The sequence below is a fragment of the Ovis aries genome, chromosome 13 (assembly GCF_016772045.2).
Source record: "Ovis aries strain OAR_USU_Benz2616 breed Rambouillet chromosome 13, ARS-UI_Ramb_v3.0, whole genome shotgun sequence".
NCBI classification, from domain to species: domain Eukaryota; kingdom Metazoa; phylum Chordata; class Mammalia; order Artiodactyla; family Bovidae; genus Ovis; species Ovis aries.
Genome location: NC_056066.1, coordinates 2,690,223 through 2,713,415, shown reverse-complemented (window position 1 = coordinate 2,713,415; position 23,193 = coordinate 2,690,223). Strand labels below are relative to the sequence as shown.

The following is a 23,193-nucleotide window of genomic DNA, read 5'->3' as shown; positions in this document are numbered from 1 at the left end:
GTAGTTCATCAGGCACTCTATCTATCAGATCTAGACCCTTAAATCTATTTCTCACTTCCACTGTATAATCATAAGGGATTTGATTCATGTCATACCTGAATGGTCTAGTGGTTTTCCCTACTTTCTTCAATTTAAGTCTGAATTTGGCATTAAGGAGTTCATGATCTGAGCCACAGTCAGCTCCTGGTCTTTTTTTTTGTTGACTGTATAGAGCTTCTCCATCTTTGGCTGCAGAGAATATAATCAATCTGATTTCGGTGTTGGCCATCTGGTGATGTCCATGTGTAGAGTCTTCTCTTGTGTTGTTGGAAGAGGGTGTTTGGTATGACCAGTGCATTTTCTTGGCAAAACTCTATTAGTCTTTACCCTGCTTCATTCCATATTCCAAGGCCAAATTTGCCTGTTACTCCAGGTATTTCTTAACTTCCTACTTTTTCATTCCAGTCCCCTATAATAAAAACGACATCTTTTTTGGGTGTTAGTTCTAAAAGGTCTTGTACGTCTTCATAGAACCGTTCAGGTTCAGCTTTTTCAGCATTACTGGTAGGGGCATAGACTTGGATTACTGTGATATTGAATGGTTTGCCTTGGAGATGAACAGAGATCATTCTGTCGTTTTTGAGATTGCATCCGACTCTTTTTAACCGTGATGGCTACTCCATTTCTTCTGAGGGATTCCTGCCTGCAGTAGTAGATATAATGGTCATCTGAGTTAAATTTACCCATTCCAGTCCATTTTGGTTTGCTGATTCCTAGACTGTCGACATTCACTCTTGCCATCTCTTGTTTGACCACTTCCAATTTGCCTTGATTCATGGACCTGACATTCCAGGTTCCTACGCAATATTGCTCTTTACAGCTTCGGACCTTGCTTCTATCACCAGTCACATCCACAGCTGGGTATTGTTTTTGCTTGGCTCCATCCCTTCATTCTTTCTGGAGTTATTTCTCCACTGATCTCCAGTAGCATATCGGGCACCTACTGACCTGGGGAGTTCCTCATTCAGTATCCTATTATTTTGCCTTTTCCTACTGTTCATGGGGTTCTCAAGGCAAGAATACTGAAGTTGTTTGCCATTCCCTTCTCCAGTGGACCAGATTCTGTCAGACCTCTCCACCATGACACGCCCATCTTGAGTTGCCCCACGGGCATGGCTTGGTTTCATTGAGTTAGCGAAGGCTGTGGTTCTAGTGTGATTAGATTGACTAGTTTTCTGTGAGTATGGTTTCAGTGTGTCTGCCCTCTGATGTTCTCATGAAGATAATCTTAATTAATCTGAATATGTAAATTGATGTTAATACTGTTGCTTTTAAGATATATTACTATCTGTTTTTAAGGTATATGCAAGATATCATCATGTCAACATGTATGTAGTATAAAAATTATTGAATCCTTTTTGCCCAAATCTTTGATGTTTGGTGTGCATTTACCTCTGATGGCACATCTCTCATCTCATTTCAAATTGGCTGCTTTGCAAGGGCTCAGTAGTCACGTGGGGCTGGTGGCTACTGTATCCGGCCATGCTGGGAACATGTCAGTTGCTCTGAGCAATGCTCAAGTCAATTCCAGCCACTAAGGAAAGGAACCGCACGTATACTTCCAATATTGAGTCCAACTCGTGCTTCACTGTCTCTGCTGGACTATATTCCTCTGATTTCTCAAGATAGAAAAGCTGGGAAATCCTGCCTTCTGCTTATTCTGCAGAATGATTTTTGATTATTGAGATTTTTAAAAAAGTTTTAGCATTTTTAATGTCTTTGTAAATGCACTGCTGTTGGGTTTTTTGTTATTGTGTTTTTATTTTTATTACAGTTGCTTTAGGTTGTTAGCTTAGTTTCTGCTGTTTATGTTAATAGATCAGTATAGGGTTTTACTAGTGAAAAATAGATCCTTGTTTAACTTGTTTTTTCCCTCCACGCACAAAATCTTTATTGAACACTTTTTTTTTTTTTTTTGGATCAGGCATAGTTATAGACCCTGGGACCCTTCAGTGAAGAGACAATGTCCTGGCTTATATTTTGCTGAGGAAGGCAGACAGAATACCATGTAAATAAGAAGTGCCATGAAGAACAGGTTCTTTAAAAATGTTAAACTTTATTTTTCTAGAGCAGTTGTAGGTTCACAGTTAATAGGAAGGTACAGAGATTCCCCACATAAGCCGTCCTTCATACATGCACAGTCTCCCCATTATCAAGAGCCCCACCAGAGTGCTACCTCTGTTACAGTTGATGAGCCTGCATTAATATATCACAGTCACCCAAAATCCATAGTTTCCTGGGAAGAATAGGTTCTTAGCAACTGGTTTTTGCATCTTGCTACTAGGCTTTATATTACTTTAATCAGATGCCCTGTGTAATAAGTTGGATAGTGATTATTTAAAATCCTCTTAAAAAAAGGATTTTGCATTTTTCAGAATTTTTTACCTCATGGTTCCTTTAATTAGAGGGAGATTTGATTTAGATTCTTTGAACTAATTTACAGGGGACTTCTAGGGATTTACCTATGCTGTAAAATAAGTTGTGTAAGGCCTAGGAGGATATGTACACGACAGTATTTGGCATCCTTGGGTGCCTAATTTATGAACAGTTCAAACATCCTGCTTCTGCATGGGCTGTCAGATACACAGCTGAGTCGCTGCTTGTGCCATCATTCTGGCATAAACTTTATAGATCTTTGAAGAATAGCAGTCAGCAGGGCAGGGCAGACTTCCCGTTTCCATATTTTCAGTTGAACCCTAGGAGGTATTTATTTGAGCTACAAGTGTGAACAAGGCTATGATTTCTCTATTAATTAAGGTTGTTTTATTCATTGGATGAGATGTGGAAGCATTTAATTATTTAAAGACATGGTGTTTTCAAAGCTTAATTGACTTGAGGGTTGAGACACGAAAAGAATAATGTGAACTTGAAGCAGTGGCACTTGCAAAGATTTTGCTGCAGTGATTACATACGCAGGATATTTCTAGAGTTATATTAGGCTACAAAAACTTTCAGTTTTAAGTGACTGAGAATAATAGTGTTTTATTTCATAATAATTTCTTCTAATGGGTCTGGGTATTTCATGTGGCTGTTGGAATAATTTTAATGTAACTGTGATGGAAAAGAGTAGATTTACTTTTTAAGCATCTTTAACACATCAGATTGCGTCAGTTGATTCAATACTTAAGATCTTGTTTGGTTTTCACCGATTTAATTTTCTGGGCTAGATTGCATCCTAAAACTTAAGCAATTTTGCAGTAGACAAAGGTGGCTATTATGCTCTTTTCTATATATCTTATTTCCTAATATTTTGATGGTCGTAAGCAAATTAGAGGCTTAACTTTATGCTGGCTATTGTAAGCAAAAAGAAACTCCTTGGAAAGAGAGTGGGGCTAAGAATTGACAGACATTTTTAGCCTTGGGCTTTGTAAACAGGAGCTAAGGGTGTACTCATGGGAGCTTAGACTGGGGTCCCCAGAAGCAGAGACTGAGTGGGGGTTTCTTGTGCCAGTGACTTACTGAGGGAATGTTCTCCAGAGAAAGCTGGAAGCTGGCGAGGGAAATGGGATAGGGCAGGAGAAGGATTTAAGCAAAAAGCGAGGGTTCAGGTGGAGCCTAGCATAAGGTTGATTTCACTGGGCTTCGATGCTTAAATATCATCAGAGAATTGTTCCACCTCAAGACAGAGGGCCAGGATGTTGTGTTCCTGTACCAGTCAGTCAGTGGCGGTGGACTGTCTCTGCTACCAGAGTCAAGTGTGGTGGCTCACTACTCAAAAGCCAATAAATTAGTCTCTGGATGTGAGTCCATCATCTCCCCAATTGCCAGCTTTTCTGATTAAAGTACCTTTCCTTTCTACTGACATTGCCCACATGATCTGCTTGCAGGCTTCCTTAGAGGGGTATTGGGAGTAATCATTCTTTAATTACTTAATTTTTCATTCTTAGTTCTTTTTGTCTAGGAAAAGCAACACGTTGGACAAGACACGGTGTGCATTCAGGAGAGCAGAAGTCAGAAGTTAGGTGAAATTGCCTAGTGATATCTTTCCTGAAATTCAGTTCTTTTAAGGTTAGAGGGGAGCAGAAATGGGCAAAAAGAAAAGGGGTAAAAAGAGCTGCTTTTACCTCTGGTTGGAGCATAGCCTTCTAGGCAGCAGTGTCCAGGTAAAGGGGACCTCTGGGGCCGTGGGGAACCAGATTTACAGCATTTGCCAATTTCCTTAGTGTAAATACTGCCCCCATGATCTCTTTCAAGCTACCAAGGTGAAGTTACTCTGTGTGTGTGTGTGTGTGTGTGTGTGTGTGTGTGTGTGTGTCTGTGCGCACACACTCAGTCAATCAGTTGTGTCCAACTCTTTGTGACAACATGGACTGTAGCCCACCAGCCTCCTCTGTCCATGGAATTTTCCAGGAAGGAATACTGGATTGGTTGCATTTTTCTCCTCCAGGGGATCTTCCCAACCCAAGGACTGCATCTCTTGCACCTCTTACATTGGCAGGTGGGTTCTTTACCATTGCGCCACCTGGGTAGAGCTGGGCTGTGGGGGCAGGCATGCACATTAAGCTCTTAGGAGCTAGTATGATCTGGTTCCAGGAAATCACTGTCTTCAGGCATCTCCTGGACCAGGGGGTGAGCAGACAGAGGTGGCATTCCTGTCTGTGGAGTGCAGTTCTTCGGGAAACAGGACAACCGTAAACTGTTACCAGCCAACACTCACAGTAGCTGAGGAGAGGTGTCCCTGCCCATGAACCATCTGGGAAACCTCTACCAGAGGTTGACATAATACAGGGAACTGATGAGCATCACATAGCAGGAAGAGAAGGGTCAGCTCAGCGGGCTGGTTCCTAGTTGCACCTGCTTACTCCTTGGAAGAAAAGTTATGAGCAACCTAGAAAACATATTGAAAAGCAGAGACATTACTTTGTCAACTAAGGCCCGTCTAGTCAAGGCTATGGTTTTTCCTGTGGTCATGTATGGATGTGACAGTTGGACTGTGAAGAAAGCTGAGCACCGAAGAATTGATGCTTTTGAACTGTGGGGTTGGAGAAGACTCTTGAGAGTCCCTTGGACTGCAAGGAGATCCAACCAGTCCATTCTGAAGGAGATCAGCCCTGGGATTTCTTTGGAAGGAATGATGCTAAAGCTGAAACTCCAGTACTTTGGCCACCTCATGTGAAGAGTTGACTCATTGGAAAAGACTCTGATGCTGGGAGGGATTGGGGGCAGGAGGAGAAGGGGATGACAGAGGATGAGATGGCTGGATGGCATCACGGACTCGATGGACGTGCGTCTGAGTGAACTCCGGGAGTTGGTGATGAACAGGTAGGCCTGGCATGCTGCGATTCATGGGGTCGCAAAGAGTCGGACACGACTGAGTGACTGAACTGAACTGAACTGAAATGAACTGCCATTGCCTGTGCTTGAAATGCAGAGTCCTTGACCAAAATGTAAACTGTTCCAACCTAAAGTACGTGGTTCCTCTGGATGTACCAGAAAAGTATGAGAAAAGGTTGTCCACTGTGTTTTAGTAGCAGACAGGAAGCACTGATTCCCTCCAAGACCATTCAAAATTAGGAGAGAGTGGTGCTTCCCCGAAAGGAGGCTGCTGCTGCCGCCAAGTCGCTTCAGTCGTGTTCAACTCTGTGCAACCCCATGGACGGCAGCCCACTAGGCTCCTCTGTCCCTGGGATTCTCCAGGCAAGAATACTGGAGTGGGTTGCCATTTCCTTTTCCAATGCATGAAAGTGAAAAGTGAAAGTGAAGTCACTCAGTCATGCCCGACTCTTAGTGACCCCATGGACTGTAGCCCACCAGGCTCCTCCGTCCATGGGATTTTCCAGGCAAGAGTACTGGAGTGGGGTGCCATTGCCTTCTCACAAAAGGAGGCTAGAAATTCTTTATTGATGGTAAGTGGAGGCTACATAACATCAGTGGTAAAAATTCACCACATATGGAGTAGAGTTTGACAGAATTATAACAAAAGAACCTAATATTTTTTATTTTTTACTTAAAGCCCATACCTGTTTGCCAACAACTATTTTTTGTTGCTGCATATATTTTGGCAAAAATTGTTGCCTCCTCACTAGCCTTTTTGCCCCAAACTTCCTCCTTGATGGCAGAATCCTGCTACCATTAAAGAAGCTAAAAAATGCTGGATGTTGACTTTGCCAGCATCCTTTGGACATAAGACATGGTCACATGACCCAGTTATGACCAGTGGGTCTGAGGTAGCTCTCTTACAAAGAAAGAGATGTGCATAAAGGGAAACCCCAACACCTTTTATTCCTGCTTTGAATTAAGTTAGGCGAGCATGTGATGTTTGGAGCTGTGGTTGCCATTTTGTGGTAGTGAGAGGAAAGCCAAGAAAACCACAGAAAAGCTGGCTTGTAACCCTGACCTTCGGAGAAGCTGATGGCACCCCACTCCAGAACTCTTGCCTGGAAAATCCCATGGTTGGAGGAGCCTCGTAGGCTGCAGTCCGTGGGGTCGCGAAGAGTCGGACACGACTGAGTGACTTCACTTTCACTTTTCACTTTCATGCATTGAAGAAGGAAATGGCAACCCACTCCAGTGTTCTTGCCTGGAGAATCCCAGGGACGGGGAAGCCTGGTAGACTGCCGTCTATGGGGTCGCACAGAGTCGGATACGACTGAAGTGACAGCAGTGGCAACCCTGACCTTGTACCGAAACTACCTATTTTTGATATCATAATTACATTAGACTTTAAATTCTTTCATTAGTACTACTTTTATTTGAGAGTTCAGTTACTTGTTACCCTTATTTTATGTTATTTATTTCGCAGTATCCTATGAGGGATATATTCTTATTTTCATTTCACACATGGGGAAACGGAGGCAAAAATCAGTGAACACCTTGACTGAGGAATGACCAGAGTTCAGACTTTTCTGTTTGATGTCAGGGCTTAGCTCTTACTCCATTAAAGACTACTTTCCTATCTGTTAATAACACTCACCGTCTATTGTGTTGGGTGTGTAACAGACCTTGGTCAGTTCTTTTCTGTGCTCTGTCCCTTTATTCCATACAGTGACAGATGAGTTATCCCAGAAATCAGTCTTGTAGAACTATCTGGCTGAATGTGAGTATCATACCTCTTTACGAAAAAAAAAAAAAAAAAAAGGCAGTTCTGAGCAACAATCCATGTATATGAAATTCCACTGGAAGAGCCCTACATGAGAGTTTGCATGGCCATTTCCAATTTGGCTAGAATCAGCTCTGATCCACACAGAAGACAGGTAATTCATGGAGGAGTTTCAGGTTTTAGTGAGAAGAGGCTTTGCATGTTCAGTACTTCTCCAAATTCATTGTTAAAATGAGATGCTTGCTGGGAAAACTCTCATGTTTAAAGAAAAATCAATATTCATTACTCAGTAGAATGGCACACTAGTCAATGATGTCAGCCATATGAAACTTCCCTGTACCTAAACACTAGTTTCATAACTACTGCCCTCCCATCATTGATTTTTGCTCTTGGTTAGGTCTCCAGTATTTTGGTCATCTGATATGAACAGATGACTCAGTGGAAAAGTCCCTGATGCTGGGAAAGATTGAGGGCAGAAGGAGAAGAGGGCATCAGAGGATGAGACAGCTGGATGGCATCACCAATGCAACGAACATGAAGTTGGCTAAACTCTAGGAGATGGTGAGGGACATGGAGGCCTGATGTGCCGCTGTCCATGGGGTCACAAAGAGTCAGACGTGACTGGGCAGCTGAACAACAACAGGTCTTCATTACAGACTAGAGATATACCCTGTCCTTTTCTTTGGTGGTTCAGATTACATAGGTGGGGACCAGGGCAGCAGTTATTCTCTCTGAACACATACCCAAACGTGGTATTAAAAAACAAAAAAAGACCCTTAAGATAACATATTGGTATAATGGCAGTTGTTAAAAATGAAGACATTAGAGAAGGCATTGCAAAGCATGTAATTGAAACATCTTTGGCTGGGAATTGAGTCCCACAGAGAAAAGTATTCAAAGTATGATGAAACTTTTATGTGTTCACTTCCCTACCAGGTCATAGTTCAGTGCCCTCCTCCTTCCCACCCTGCACACCTTTAGATTATGACATGGCTCCTTTTTCATCACATCCATTGTTTCTGCTTTCAGAAAAGTTACTAAGTAGCTAATTTTCCCTCAGTGCTTTACTGTTTGCGTTACTTGACTCTGTGGTGGGACTGCTAAGACAATATTCTGAGACTCTTGAGATTTAACCTTTGACATTTTCCTTAGTGGCTTTATGTAGCATCCTCCATGAATTGTTGATGGATGGAAAAGATCCAGGACAGTGAGCATGTCTGTTTTCTAGGCATGATACTAGACCGTGATGGGAGAACCTAGGAAACTGAGTAGTATCACGTCATGAAAGCATCACTTTTCATGACATGAGAGCCTTAGAAAAAGCAGATGAGTGTGTGTGTATGTAAATTATCCTTACTTGATAAAACAAGAAGTGTATAACCCTGTTAATTGATACCTATAATTTTTTAAAAATACTTTTCTGTAAACCTAGATAACATGTAAATTCTTACATTCTTACTGAGCATTATTATTTATGGTGAATTTTTAAAAATAACTTGAAACTACATCCTAGAAAGCAGTTTATTATCTTTATTATTATTGGTCACACTTGGTTTTTGTTGCAGTACACAAGCTTTTCATTGCAGTGGATTCTCTGGTTGCAGAGCTCAGGCTCTAGGGCACATGGATTTCCATAGCAGTAGCACGCAGGCTCTCTAGCTGTGGCACATGGGCCTAATGGCCTGGAGCATGTGGAATCTTCCTGGACCAGGGATAGAACCCATGACCCCTGAATTAACAGAGGGAGTCTTACCCAGTGGACAACCAAGGAAGTCCCAAGGTGAAATTTAAAGAACATGAATTTATCATATATTTTCTGGTCCATCATATTTAATATAGACCCACCCTCCACTAATACCTTATACTATATACTTGACTAACACAACCTATTTCTGATTATAATAAATATTACTTTAGGGCTGCCCATAGGGGGGAAAAAAGCATTCTTTAGTAAGTACTGCACTTTTATAAGTTATATAATGTAAATGTTGCACTTAATTCTTTTCTTTTCCATTGTAATATTGGGTTATTGCTGTGCAACACACTATATCTCAAAATGTAGTGATTTAAAGCAACAAGCATTTTTTAGTTGATTGATCTGCAGATCACCTGGGCAGTTGTGCAGATCTAGGCTGGTCTTGGTTGTTTTCAGCTGGTTGGCTCACATGTGTGTCATGGCAGGTGGCGATCAGCTTGGGTTTGGCTGGTCTAGGATGCTGTCTCCTGGGATGCTGGGATGACTGACTGGGTCCACTTCCCATTTGTCTCCATGTATCAGAAGGCTAGTTTCAGCATTTTCTCTGAGAGAGTGAAAGTGACAAAGATTTTTCAAACCCAGCCTTAGAACTTTAGGGGTAAGGGCAACCTCCTCCAAGAGGAGTTAGGCCAGCACACCTCGTCTCCCAGGACTGCTGCTGCCAGAGCCACTGAATAGTCGTTGAAAGGACTGATGCTGAAGCTGAAGCTCTAATACTTCAGCCAACTGACGCAAAGAGCTGCTGACTCATTGGAAAAGACCCCAATGCTAGGAAAATTGGGGCAGAAGGATAAGAGGAGGACAGAGGATGAGACGGTTGGATGGCATCACTGACTCGGTGGACGTGAGTGTGAGCAAGCTGGGAGATAGTGAAGGACAGGGAAGTTTGGCGTGTTGCAGTCCACAGAGTCGCAGTGAGTCAGATGTGACTGAGTGACTGAACAACAATTTAGAACTGTTCTGGTATTGCATCTATTAATACCTCATTCACTTGGCCAAAGCAACTCATATGTCCAAGCCCAAATACAAGGAATGGAAAAACAGACTCCACCTCCTGATAGGAGGAGCTGGAAGGTAACTGTGTAACGGACTTGGATGCAGGGATGGATAGAGACCTGGGGGTCATTTTTGCACTCTGCCTATTCTGATTGCCCAAGTTGAATCAGTGAGTAATTCCTGTTTTGCTGTTAAGATAGTAAAATTCAACTCTCTCAGCACCACTGATTCAAGCCACCATCTCACCTGGTGGACCACTTCCTAATTTATCTCCTTCCTTCCACTCTTGGCCATTTCTAATCTGTTTTCCACATGGGCATGATGATCTTTTAAAAACATAAATTAATTCTTGTCTCTTCTCAGTCTTAAAATAAATCTATACTCATTTTCGTGGCCCAAAATGTTCCACGGTGATCTGACTTCTAACAAGCTACTGACTGACCTGCCTCTTAGGAAGCCCTGGAGCATGTCAAGCATATTCTATCTCAGAGATTTTGAAATTGCTAGACTCTCTTCCTGGTATGTTCCTTCTCCAACTTTTCATGGGATTTATTTCTTCTCATATAACCACATCTCCTGGGTGCTTTCTTAACCATCCATGTCAAGTACGACTCCCCTGATTAGCTTACATTGTATTGCTTTGTATACTCCCTTAATACTGTTTGGTTTGTCAGTTTACATGCTTATTGCCTATTTCTTCCACCAAAATGCATGCTTAAAAGTCAAAGACAGTATCTGATTATTCACATCATTGCATGTACTAGTTGCTTAATAAATGTTGATGTACAGAGCAAACTCTTACAAAAAAATTTTACTGAATAACAAAACTGAGGAGTATTTGTAGCCTTTCTTTTAAAATTTTTTTCCATATTTTCATGGCAGTATACTCAGTGGCACATCATAAATATCAGTTCAGTTCAGTTCGGTCACTCAGTCATGTATGACTCTTTGTGATCCCATGAACCAGAACATGCCAGGCCTCCCTGTCCATCACCAACACCCAGAGCCCACCCAAACCCATGTCCACGGAGTCAATGATGCCATCTAACCATCTCATCCTCTGTTGTCCCCTTCTCCTCCTGCCTGCAATCTTTCCCAGCATCAGGGTCTTTTCCAATGAGTTAGCTCTTCGCATCAGGTGGCCAAAGTATTGGAGTTTCAGCTTCAACATCCAGTGAACACCCTTCCAGTGAACACTCAGGACTGATCTCCTATAGGATGAACTGGTTGGATTTCCTTGCAGTCCAAGGGACTCTCAGAAGTCTTCTCCAACACCACAGTTCAAAAGCATCAATTCTTTGGGGCTCAGCTTTCTTTATAGTCCAACTCTCACATCCATACGTGACCACTGGAAAAACCATAGCCTTGACTAGACGGACCTTTGTTGGCAAAGTAATGTCTCTGCTTTTTAATATACTGTCTAGGTTGATCATAACTTTCCTTCCAAGGAGTAAGTGTCTTTTAATTTCATTGCTGCAATCACCATCTGCAGTGACATTGATCATGACAAATGATCTTTTATTATGGAAATTGAATTGGGATGGTCCAAAGGATTAGAAGTTTATTCATCTGATGCCCCACATATAGAGATGACATTTACAAAAGCCACTCATTAGTGCCTTGCTTAATACAATGCAAGTAAACATTTTCAGAAAGGGGTCTTTACCAGATAAAGGCCTTGATATTCAGAATCTCATTTTCCAAATGGAGGGGAGATATCTCTGAAATTGAATTTTATTCATGCTTCAGAGAGAAGTGAAATCGCTCCATCATGAAAAAATGGGTATCAGGTGCTTTTGATTTCCTTTTATCAGTTGCTAATTGAAAGAGATGTGGGGAGAGAAACAAGCTAATGAAGAAGCCAGCCATTTCATAGGCAGTTGTATTGTAGGAAGCTTTGTGATTGTTAATTAGATGATGGCTTTGGCAAATACACTGTGAGAGGGAGAAATAGAGGAGGAAATCATATATTGTAAAGCTTCTGCCTGGATGGATAACATCTAAAAGTGTTATGCTAAAATGCTTTGAGTCATAAGAATTACATTTTGAACAAGAGACCTTTGGCATTTTGAAGATGCTAGAGGACATTTTTACTTATAGATCCTCTATATATTAGTAATGATTTGTTTCTATACATTAGCAATTGTTTTTCATCTCTTAAAATGAATAAAGAGGCATTGTAATGTTCATCTGTTTTCCTCTATTTCTTTGCATTGATTGCTGAAGAAGGCTTTCTTATCTCTTCTTGCTATTCTTTGGAACTCTGCATTCAGATGCTTATATCTTTCCTTTTCTCCTTTGCTTTTTGCTTCTCTTCTTTTCACAGCTATTTGTAAGGCCTCCCCAGACAGCCATTTTGCTTTTTTGCATTTCTCTTCCATGGGGATGGTCTTGATCCCTGTCTTCTGTACAATGTCACGAACCTCCATCCATAGTTCATCAGGCACTCTATCTATCAGATCTAGGCCCTTAAATCTATTTCTCACTTCCACTGAATAATCATAAGGGATTTGATTCAGGTCATACCTGAATGGTCTAATGATTTTCCCTACATTCTTCAATTTAAGTCTGAATTTGGCAATAAGGAGTTCATGATCTGAGCCACAGTCAGCTCCCGGACTTGTTTTTGCTGACTGTATAGAGCTTCTCCATCTTTGGCTGCAGAGAATATAATCAATCTGATTTCGGTGTTGACCATCTGGTGATATCCATGTGTAGAGTCTTCTCTTGTGTTGTTGGAAGAGGGTGTTTGCTATGACCAGTGCATTTTCTTGGCAAAACACTATTAGCCTTTGCCCTGCTTCATTCCACATCCCAAGACCAAATTTTCCTGTTACTCCAGGTGTTTCTTGACTTCCTACTTTTGCATTCCAGTCCCCTATAATGAAAAGGACATCTTTTTTGGTGTTAGTTCTAAAAGGTCTTGTACGTCTTCATAGAACCGTTCAAGTTCAGCTTTTTCAACATTACTGGTTGGAGCATAGACTTGGACAACTGTGATATTGAATGGTTTGCCTTGGAAATGAACAGAGATCATTCTGTCGTTTCTGAGATTGCATCCAAGTACTGCATTTCGGACTCTTTTGTTGCCCATGATGGCTACTCCATTTGGTCATCTGAGTTAAATTCACCCATTCCAGTCCATTTTAGTTCTCTGATTCCTAGAATGTCGACATTCACTCTTGTCATCTCTTGTTTGACCACTTCCAATTTGCCTTGATTCATGGAGCTGACATTCCAGGTTCCTATGCAATATTGCTCTTTACAGCATCGGACTTTGTTTCTATCACCAGTCACATCCACAGCTGGGTATTGTTTTTGCTTTGGCTCCATTCCTTCTTTCTTTCTGGAGTTATTTCTCCACTGATCTCCAGTAGCATATTGGACACCTACTGACCTGGGGAGTTCCTCATTCAGTATCCTATTATTTTGCCTTTTCCTACTGTTCATGGGGTTCTCAAGGCAAGAATACTGAAGTGGCTTGCCATTCCCTTCTCCAGTGGACCAGATTCTGTCAGACCTCTCCACCATGACCCGCCCATCTTGGGTTGCCCTGTAGGCATGGCTTGGTTTCATTGAGTTAGACAAGGCTTGGTCCTAGTGTGATTAGATTGACTAGTTTTCTGTGAGTATGGTTTCAGTAGGTCTGCCCTCTGATGCCCTCTTGCAATACCTACCATCTTATTTGGGTTTCTCTTACCTTGGGTGTGGGGTATCTCTTCACGGCTGCTCCAGCAAAGTGTAGCCACTGCTCCTTACCTTGGATGAAGGGTATCTCCTCACCGCCGCCCTTCCTGACCTTCAACGTGGGATAGCTCCTCTAGGCCCTCCTGCACCAGTGCAGCCACTGCTGCATGCCAAAGATGGGCTCTATAAAGGACAGAAATGATATGGACCTAATGGAAGCAGAAGATATTAAAAAGAGGTGGCAAGAATACACAGAAGAACTATACAAAACAGATCTTCATGACCCGGATAATCATGATGATGTGATCACTCATCTAGAGCCAGACATCCTGGAATGTGAAGTCAAGTGGACCTTAGAAAGCATCACTACGAACAAAGCTAGTGGAGGTGATGGAATTCCAGTGGAGCTATTTCAAATCATGAAAGATGATGCTGTGAAAGTGCTGCACTCAATATGCCAGCAAATTTGGAAAACTCAGCAGTGGCCACAGGACTGGAAAAGGTCAGTTTTAATTCCAATCCCAAAGAAAGGCAATGCCAAAGAATGCTCAAACTACTGCAGAATTACACTCATCTCACAAGTACTAAAGTAATGCTTAAAATTCTCCAAGCAAGGCTTCAACAATATGTGAACCATGAAATTCCTGATGTTCAAGCTGGTTTTAGAAAAGGCAGAGGAACCAGAGATCAAATTGCCAACATCCGCTGGATCATCAAAAAAGGAAGAGAGTTCCAGAAAACATCTATTTCTGCTTTATTGACTATGCCAAAGCCTTTGACTGTGTGGATCACAATAAACTGTGGAAAATTCTGAGAGAGATGGGAACACCAGACCACCTGACCTGCCTCTTGAGAAATCTGTATGCAGGTCAGGAAGCAACAGTTAGAACTGGACATGGAACAACAGACTGGTTCCAAATGGCAAAAGGAGTACATCAAGTCTGTATATTATCAGGCTGCTTATTTAACTTATATGCAGAGTACACCATGAGAAATGCTGGACTGGAAGAACCAAAGCTGGAATCAAGATTGCCGGGAGAAATAACAATAACCTCAGATATGCAGATGACACCACCCTTATGACAGAAAGTGAAGAGGAACTAAAAAGCCTCTTGATGAAAGTGAAAGAGGAGAGTGAAAAAGTTGGTTTGAAGTTCAACATTCAGAAAATGAAGATCATTGCATCTGGTCCCATCACTTCATGGTAAATAGATGGGGAAACAGTGGAAACAGTGTCAGACTTTATTTTGGGGGGCTCCAAAATCATTGCAGATGGTGACTTCAGCCATGAAATTAAAAGACGGTTACTCCTTGGAAGAAAAGTTATGAGCAACCTAGATAGCATATTCAAAAGCAGAGACATTACTTTGCCGACTAAGGTCTGTCTAGTCAAGGCTATGGTTTTTCCTGTGGTCATGTATGGATGTGAGAGTTGGACTGTGAAGAAGGCTGAGCACCGAAGAATTGATGCTTTTGAACTGTGGTGTTGGAGAAGACTCTTGAGAGTCCCTTGGACTGCAAGGAGATCCAACCAGTCCATCCTGAAGGAGATCAGCCCTGGGATTTCTTTGGAAGGAATGATGGTAAAGCTGAAACTCCAGTACTTTGGCCACTTCATGCGAAGGCTTGACTCATTGGAAAAGACTCTGATGCTTGGAGGGATTGGGGGCAAAAGGAGAAGGGGACGACAAAGGATGAGCTGGCTGGATGGCATCACTGACTCGATGGACGTGAGTCTGAGTGAACTCCGGGAGTTGGTGATGGACAGGGAGGCCTGGCGTGCTGCAATTCATGGGTTCGCAAAGAGTCAGACATGACTGAGCAACTGAACTGAACTGAATGTACATCTGTTACTTGGGAGTGCTGCCAGATAACTGCCTCCTTTCTCTACCTAGAAGAATTCTTCCTTTGTGAGTCAACAGAAGCCAGAGACATCCGTCTCCAGACTCTTTTGCAGCCAGGTCAAATGCATGTGACCTGGGCATCGGCCATTAGATAAATAAACCCTAAACTATATGACGTAAGAGATGGAGCAGGAGAGAATCCATTTTATTGGTAGAACTAGTGGGAGTTGGGGCCACAGGGAAAGTAGGAACTAGTGCAGATGGTGGTGGCATTGCAAGCTCTATGTATGTCCTCACTGGGCAGCTCGGGTGGGATTTTAGTCATAGTCCATCTTAGCCTGCTTTGCCCCTCCCTGACTCTCTTCAGGCTTCTCAGTAATGCTGATAATGTTGCCTATTATCATTTCAATTGGTTTTGGTTTTTTTTTTACTTTTTAATAAAGCAGGGTCACTTTTTGTTGCTTACAGATAAGCAACTAGTTCACCCCAATAAAAGATATTAACCACACAAGAGGTTCCTATGGAATATTGCTCTTTACAGCATCAGACTTTGCTTCTATCACCAGTCATATCCACAACTGCGTGTTGTTTCTGCTTTGGCTCCATCTCTTCATTCTTTCTGGAGTTATTTCTCCACTGGTCTCCAGTAGCATATTTGGCACATATCAACCTGGTGACTTCCTCTTTCAGTGTTCTATCTTTTTGCCTTTTCATACTGTTCATGGGGTTCTTAAGGCAAGAATGCTAAAGTGGTTTGCCAATCCCTTCTCCAGTGGACCACATTTTGTTAGAACCCTCCACCATGACCCATCTGTCTTGGGTGGCCCTACATGGCATGGCTCATAGTTTCATTGAGTTAGACAAGGCTGTGGTCCATGTGATCAAATTGGTTAGTTTTCTGAGATAGTGGTTTTCAGTCTGCCTGCCCTCCAATGGAAAAGGCTTATGGAATTTTTCTGATGGGAGAGACTGACTGAGGGGGAAATTGGGTCTAGTTCTGATGGGCAAGGCCATGTTCAATAAATCTTTAATCCAATTTTCTGTTGATGGGTAGAGCTGTGTTCCCTCCCTGTAATTTACCTGGGGCCAAACTATGGTGAAGGTAATAAAGATAACAGTGACCTCCTTCCAAAGGTCCATGCATGTACTGCTATACTCAGTGTCCCTAGCCCTGCAGAGGCCACCACCAACCCGCACCTCTGCTGGAGACTTTTAATACCCATGGGTAAGTCTGGGTCAGTCTCTTCTGGGATCACTGCTCCTTTCTCCTAGGTTCTGGAGTGTACAAGTTTCTGTTTGTGCCCTTCAAGAGTCTATTCCCCAGTCCTGTGTAAGTTCTGGCAGCTCTATGGTGGGGTTAATGGTGACCTCCTCATAGAGAGCTTATTCTATACCCAGATCTGCTGCACCCAGAGTCCCTGGCCCTGCAGCATTCCACTGCTGACCCATACCTCCACAAAAGACACTCAAACACAGTTCTGTCTCAGTGTCTGTGGGGTCTCTGGGTCCTGGTGTGCACAAGGTTTGTTTGAGCCCTCTGAGCATCTCTGGCGGGAATGGGATTTGATTCTAAATGTGAATTTGCCTCTCCTACCATCTGCTGGGGCTTCTCTGCATTTGGATGTGGAGTATCTCCTGAAAGTCACTCCAATGCTATGCAGCCACAACTCCAGCAAACTAAAATAGACTGGAATGGGTGAATTTAACTCAGATTACCATTATATTTACTACTGTGGGCAAGAATCCCTTAGAAGAAATGGAGTAGCCATCATAGTCAACAAGAGTCTGAAATGCATACTTGGATGCAATCTCAAAAATCAAAGAATGATCTCTATTCATTTCCAAGGCAAACCATTCAATATCACAGTAATCCAAGTCTATACACTGATGAGTAATGTTGTAGAAGCTGAATTTGAATGGTTCTATTAAAACCTAGAAGACCTTCTAGAACTAACCCTCCAAAAAGATGTCCTTTTCATAATACGGGACTGGAATGCAAAAGTAGGAAGTCAAGAAACACCTGGGATAACAGGAAAATTTGGTCTTGGTGTACAGAATGAGGCAGGGCAAAGGCTAATAGAGTTTTGCTAAGAGAATGCACTAGTCATAGCAAACACCCTTTTTCCAACAACACAAGAGAAGACTCTACACATGGACATCAACAGATGGTCAATACCAAAATCAGATTGATTATATTCTTTGCAGCCAAAGATGGAGAAGCTCTATACAATCAGCAAAAACAAGAGCGGGAGCTGACTGTGACTCAGATCATGAACTCTTTATTGCCAAATTCACACTTAAATTGACGAAAGTAGGGAAAACCACTAGACTTATTCATGTATGACCTAAATCAAATTCCTTATGATTATACAGTGGAAGTGAAAAATAGATTCAAGGGATTAGATCTGATAGACAGAGTGCCTGAAGAACTATGGACGGAGGTTTATGACATTATACAGGAAACAGGGATCAAGACCATCCCCAAGAAAAAGAAATGCAAAAAGGCAAAATGGTTGTCTGAGGAGGCCTTTCAATAGCTGAGAAAAGAAGAGAAGGGAAAAGCAAAGGAGAAAAGAAAAGATATATCCATTTGAATGTAGAGCTCCAAAGAATAACAAGGAAAGATAAGGAAGTCTTCCTCAGTGAACAATGCAAAGAAATAGAGGAAAACGATAGAATGAGAAAGACTAGAGATCTCTTCAAGAAAATTACAGATACCAAGGGAATGTTTCATGAAAAGGTGGGTTCAATAAAGGACAGAAATGGTATGGACCTAACAGAAGCAGAAGAGATTAAGAAGAGGTGGCAAACATACGCAGAAGAACTACACGAAAATGATCTTCATGACACAGATAATCACGATGGTATGATCCCTCACCTAGATCCAGACAGCCTGGAATTCGAAGTCAAGTGGGCCTTAGGAAGCATCACTACAAACAAAGCTAGTTGAGGTGATGGAATTCCAGTTGAACTATTTCAAATCCTAAAAGATGATGCTGTGAAAGTGTACTCAATATGCCAGCAAATTTGGAAAACTCAGCAGTGGCCACAGGACTGGAAGAGCTCAGTTTTCATTCCAATCCTAAAGAAAGGCAATGCCAAAGAATGCTCAAACTACCGCACAATTGCACTCATCTCACATGCTAGCAAAGTAATGCTCAAAATTCTCCAAGCCAGGCTCCAACAATACATGAACTGTGAACTTCCAGATGTCCAAGCTAGATTTAGAAAAGGCAGAGGAACCAGAGATCAAATTGCCAAAATCTGTTGGGTCACTGAAAAAGAAAGAGAGTTCCAGAAACATCTATTCCTGCTTTATTGACTATACCAAAGTCTTTGACTGTGTGGATCAAAACAAAGTGTAGAAATTCTGAAAGAGAAGGAAATACTAGACAACTTGACCTGCCTCTTGAGAAATCTGTGTGCAGGTCAGGAAGCAACAGTTATAACTGGACATGGAACAACAGACTGGTTCCAAATTGGGAAAGTAATATGTCAAGGCTGTATATTGTCACCCTGCTTATTTAACTTATACACAAAGTACATCATGAGAAACACTGGACTGAATGAAGCACAAGCTGGAACCAAGATTGCTGGGAGAAATATCAACAACCTCCAATAGACAGATAACACCACACTTATGGCAGAAAGGAAAGAACTAAAGAGCCTCTTGATGAAAGTGAAAGAGGCGAGTGAAAAAGTTGGCTTAAAGCTCAACATTCAGAAAACTAAGATCATGGCATCTGGTCCCATCATTTCTGGCAAATAGATAGGGAAACAAAGGAAACAGTGGCTGACTTGATTTTGGGGGGCTCCGAAATCACTGCAGATGGTGATTGCAGCCATGAAATTAAAAGATGCTTACTCCTTGGAAGGAAAGCTATGACCAATCTAGACAGCATATTAAAAAGCAGAGAATTACTTTGCCAACAAGTCCAGCTAGTCAAAGCTATGGTTTTTCCAGTAGTCATGTATGGGTCTGAGAGTTGGACCATAAAGAAAGCTGTGTGCTGAAGAATTGATGCTTTTGAACTGTGGTGTTGGAGAAGACTCTTGAGAGTCCCTTGGACTGCAAGGAGATCCAACCAGTCCATCCTAAAGGAGATCAGTCCTGAATATTCATTGGAAGGACTGATGTTGATGCTGAGACTCCAATACTTTGGCCACCTGATGCAAAGAACTGACTCATTTGAAAAGACTCTGATGCTAGGAAAGATTGAAGGCGGGAGGAGAAGGGAACGACAGAGGATGAAATGGTCAAATGGTATCACTGACTCAACGGACATGAGGTTGAGTAAGCTCTGGGAGTTGGTGATGGACTGGGAGGCCTGGCATGCTGCGGTTGATGGGGTTGCAAAGAGTCGGACACGACTGAGCGACTGAACTGAACTGAAGTGACACAAAAGGTAGTGGGGATGCTGCATCACATATATAGCCCCTTATGTGATTAACACAGTCATGTAATACATTAACTCTCATCAGGTCTCCTCCATGTGTTACTGTTACCCAGTACCACCCAAATAATCAGTTTTTTTAGGAGGACTTAAAAGTTTGGTGACATTGATTTCCCAGTTCTTTTTTTTTTACTAACAAAAATATGACTGAAATAAAAAAATTAGAACCTCTTTTCAATGTTATGCTTTACACTATTTAAAAAGATGTGACTTTTTTCCTTAAAGTTTCAGTAAATTGATTTAGTCTAACAGTTTTCTCGTGGGTCTGATCATTCTCATTGTATGTGTAGGAGGGACCAAGGAGGCAAACATTTACTGCCTCCACCCACAAAGTAATTCCCTCTGGTAGAACGTTTGAGGAGAACCTGATGAGAGTTAATGTATTACATAGTGGAAAGTCTAGGTGGCTCAAAAACTATTTGTTTATTTAAAAGATTGTATTGGATACTTGCTAAAGTCAGGAATTATAAGACACGGGAGAGTTAGAACTGGATAATTTGGGGGTAATTCTTCTCTAGAAAACGGGCTTCCCAGGTGGTGCAGCTGTAAAGAATCCACCTGCAGTACAGGAGACACAGATTTGATCCCTGGGTTGGGAAGATCCCCTGGAGAAGGGAATGGCTACCCACTCCAGTATTCTTGAACAGAGGAGCCTGGCAGGCTATAGTCCATGTGGTTGCAAAGAGTCAGACACAACTGAGTGACTATTGCTTTGGTTTCTTTAGAAAATAGCTCTCAGGAGTTTATAGTCTGGGGCAATGGTACTCTGAGTATGGTACATGGACCTGTGCCACCTGTCAACTTTACAGTTGTAAACTGGCCAATAATAGATTAAAGAATTGGTTGTTCACTTGCTCGGTTGTGTCTGACTGTTTGCAGCCCCATGAACTGTGGCACACTAGGCTACCCTGTCCTTCACCCTCTCCTGAAGTTTGTTCAAATTCATGTCCATTGAGTCAGTGATGCCATTGAACCATCTCATCCACTGTCACCCCCTTCTCCACATGCCCTCAATCTTTCCCAGCATTGTGGTCTTTTCCAGTGAGTCAGCTCTTGGCATCAAATGGCCAAAGTATTGGCGCTTCAGCATCAGTCCTTCCAATTAATTGTATCAGAACGTAAATCATTCAGCACACTATTTGGTCTAACTGATGTTTCTCTGGGTACCTATAAGGCTTTGAAAGTTAGTGACTGAAGAGCTTGCCCAAGGATACGAATTATCTTTTCACTGATCATAACAGCTTTGTGGATTGTATATTTTGAATAGCAGTAATTTAGTGGATCATAAATATTATAAAAGGCTGGAAATTATAAGTGATTACATCAATGTATGGAATAGCAAAGTATGAACCTTATGTTAACTTTCATTTCAAAACAAACATTTAAATTAGTACTTATTATAGGAACTCTCATTTTCTTCTTTCTGTGCATGAATCTTGGGCAGATGCCATGTACAAGATACTATTCTGTATTTTGTCAGATTTACAAAAATATCTAATATAACCATGGACATCAAGATTTTTAAATCTCATAAGTGAGAAAATACATAAAAACAGATGTATTCAAATACCAAATATGATGAATGGTCTGGGGTATTTTTAATAAGAATTATAGCAATTTTAAAAGTTCTGTTCATATAGTATTTTAAACAAATATTGGATAAGTTGACTGTTAGTTTTTGTTAGTTTTGTATATGAGAGTTAATGGCTCTCAATATATTTTTAGACTATTTTCCCCTTATGAAGATAGAATTGAGGAGTATTAGTAGATGAAAATAATTATAATAATAAAGATAATTAATAATAATAATAAAGTTGACATTGACTGTTTTGTGCATAGTGAAGGGTTTATTTCCGAATACTTTCCCATCATTGATTCAAGTAAAGCACCATCTAAAAACAGAAAATATGTTCTTGATCACAGTTAAACTAGAGACAGGAAAAACTAACCTGTGGTATTGGAAGCCTGAATAGGGCTGTTTGGAGAATATTGGCAGGAAGAGAGCATGAGAGAAACTTCCTGGAAGGTGCTGAAAATGTTGTAGGCCTGTGCTGTCCAGTATGGCAGCCAATAACCTCTATGGCTACTTAAGTGTAAATTAATGAAAATAACAATTAAAAATTAAGTTCCTTAGTTGTACTAGCCACATTTGAAAGTGCTCAGTGGCATTGTGGCTAATAAATTGATCAGTATATAAATATTTTATCATGGAATCTTTCCATCATTGTGTGAAGTCCTATTGTATAGTGTTGTGTTCAGTCTTGATCTGGCTTGTTATTTCAATATACAGGTATGTCAATAGTCATTGAGCTGTATACTTAATATTTGTTAATTTCACACAAAAAGATGCTCAACATTGCTAATTAATACAGAAATACAAATCAAAACTACAATGAGGTATCAACTCATACCAGTCAGAATGGCCGTAATTAAAAAATTTACAAATAACAAATGCTGGAGAGGTTGTGGAGAAAAGGGAACCTTCCTACACTGTTGGTGGGAATGTAAATTGGTGCAGTCACTATGGAAAACAGTATGGAGGTTCCTCAGGAAACTAAAAGTAGAATTATCATGTAACCAGCAATCCCACTCCTGAGCATATATCCAGACAAACCTATAAACTGAAAAGATGCATGCACCCCTAACAGCACTACTTAGCTATACCCAAGACATAGAAACAACCTAAATGTCCATCAATAGATGAATGGATTAATAAGATGTGGTACATATATACATGGGATATTACTCAGCCATAAAAAGAATGAAATGATGCCATTTGCAGCAACACGAACACAACTAGAGACACTCATACTAAGTAAAGTGACTCAGAGAAAGGTAAACACCATATGATATCACTTCTATGTGGAATTTAAAACGTGGCACAAATGCACCTATCTATGAAACAGAAACAGAACCACATCATAGAAATAAAACTGGTGGTTGCCAAGGGGGAGGGAGTTGGGGAGGGATGGAGTGGGAGGTTGGGGTTAGCAGATAGAAGCTATTGTATATAGAATTGATGAACAATAAAACCCTACTGTATAGCACAGATCAGTTCAGTTCAGTCGCTCAGTCATGTCCAACTCTTTGTGACTCCATGGACTGTAGCATGCCAGGCTTCCTTGTCCATCACCAACTCCCGGAGCTTGCTGAAACCTCATGTCCATCGAGTCGGTGATGAGATCCAACCATCTCATCCTCTGTTGTCCCCTTCTCCTCCCACCTCCAATCTTTCCCAGCATCAGGGTCTTTTCCAATGAGTCAGTTCTTCACATCAGGTAGCCAACTTCAGGAGCTTCAGCTTCACATCAGGAGCTTCAGCTTCAGCATCAGTCCTTCCAATGAATCTTTAAGATGGACTGGTTGGATCTCCTTGCA

The 23,193-nt window shown here is 41.5% G+C and overlaps 1 protein-coding gene across 2 annotated transcripts in view; it reads left to right on the top strand.

Moving 5' to 3' along the window:
• PAK5 (p21 (RAC1) activated kinase 5) overlaps positions 1-23,193 on the top strand; it is a 423,702-nt gene that overhangs the window by 101,235 nt on the left and 299,274 nt on the right. The window lies entirely within an intron of this gene.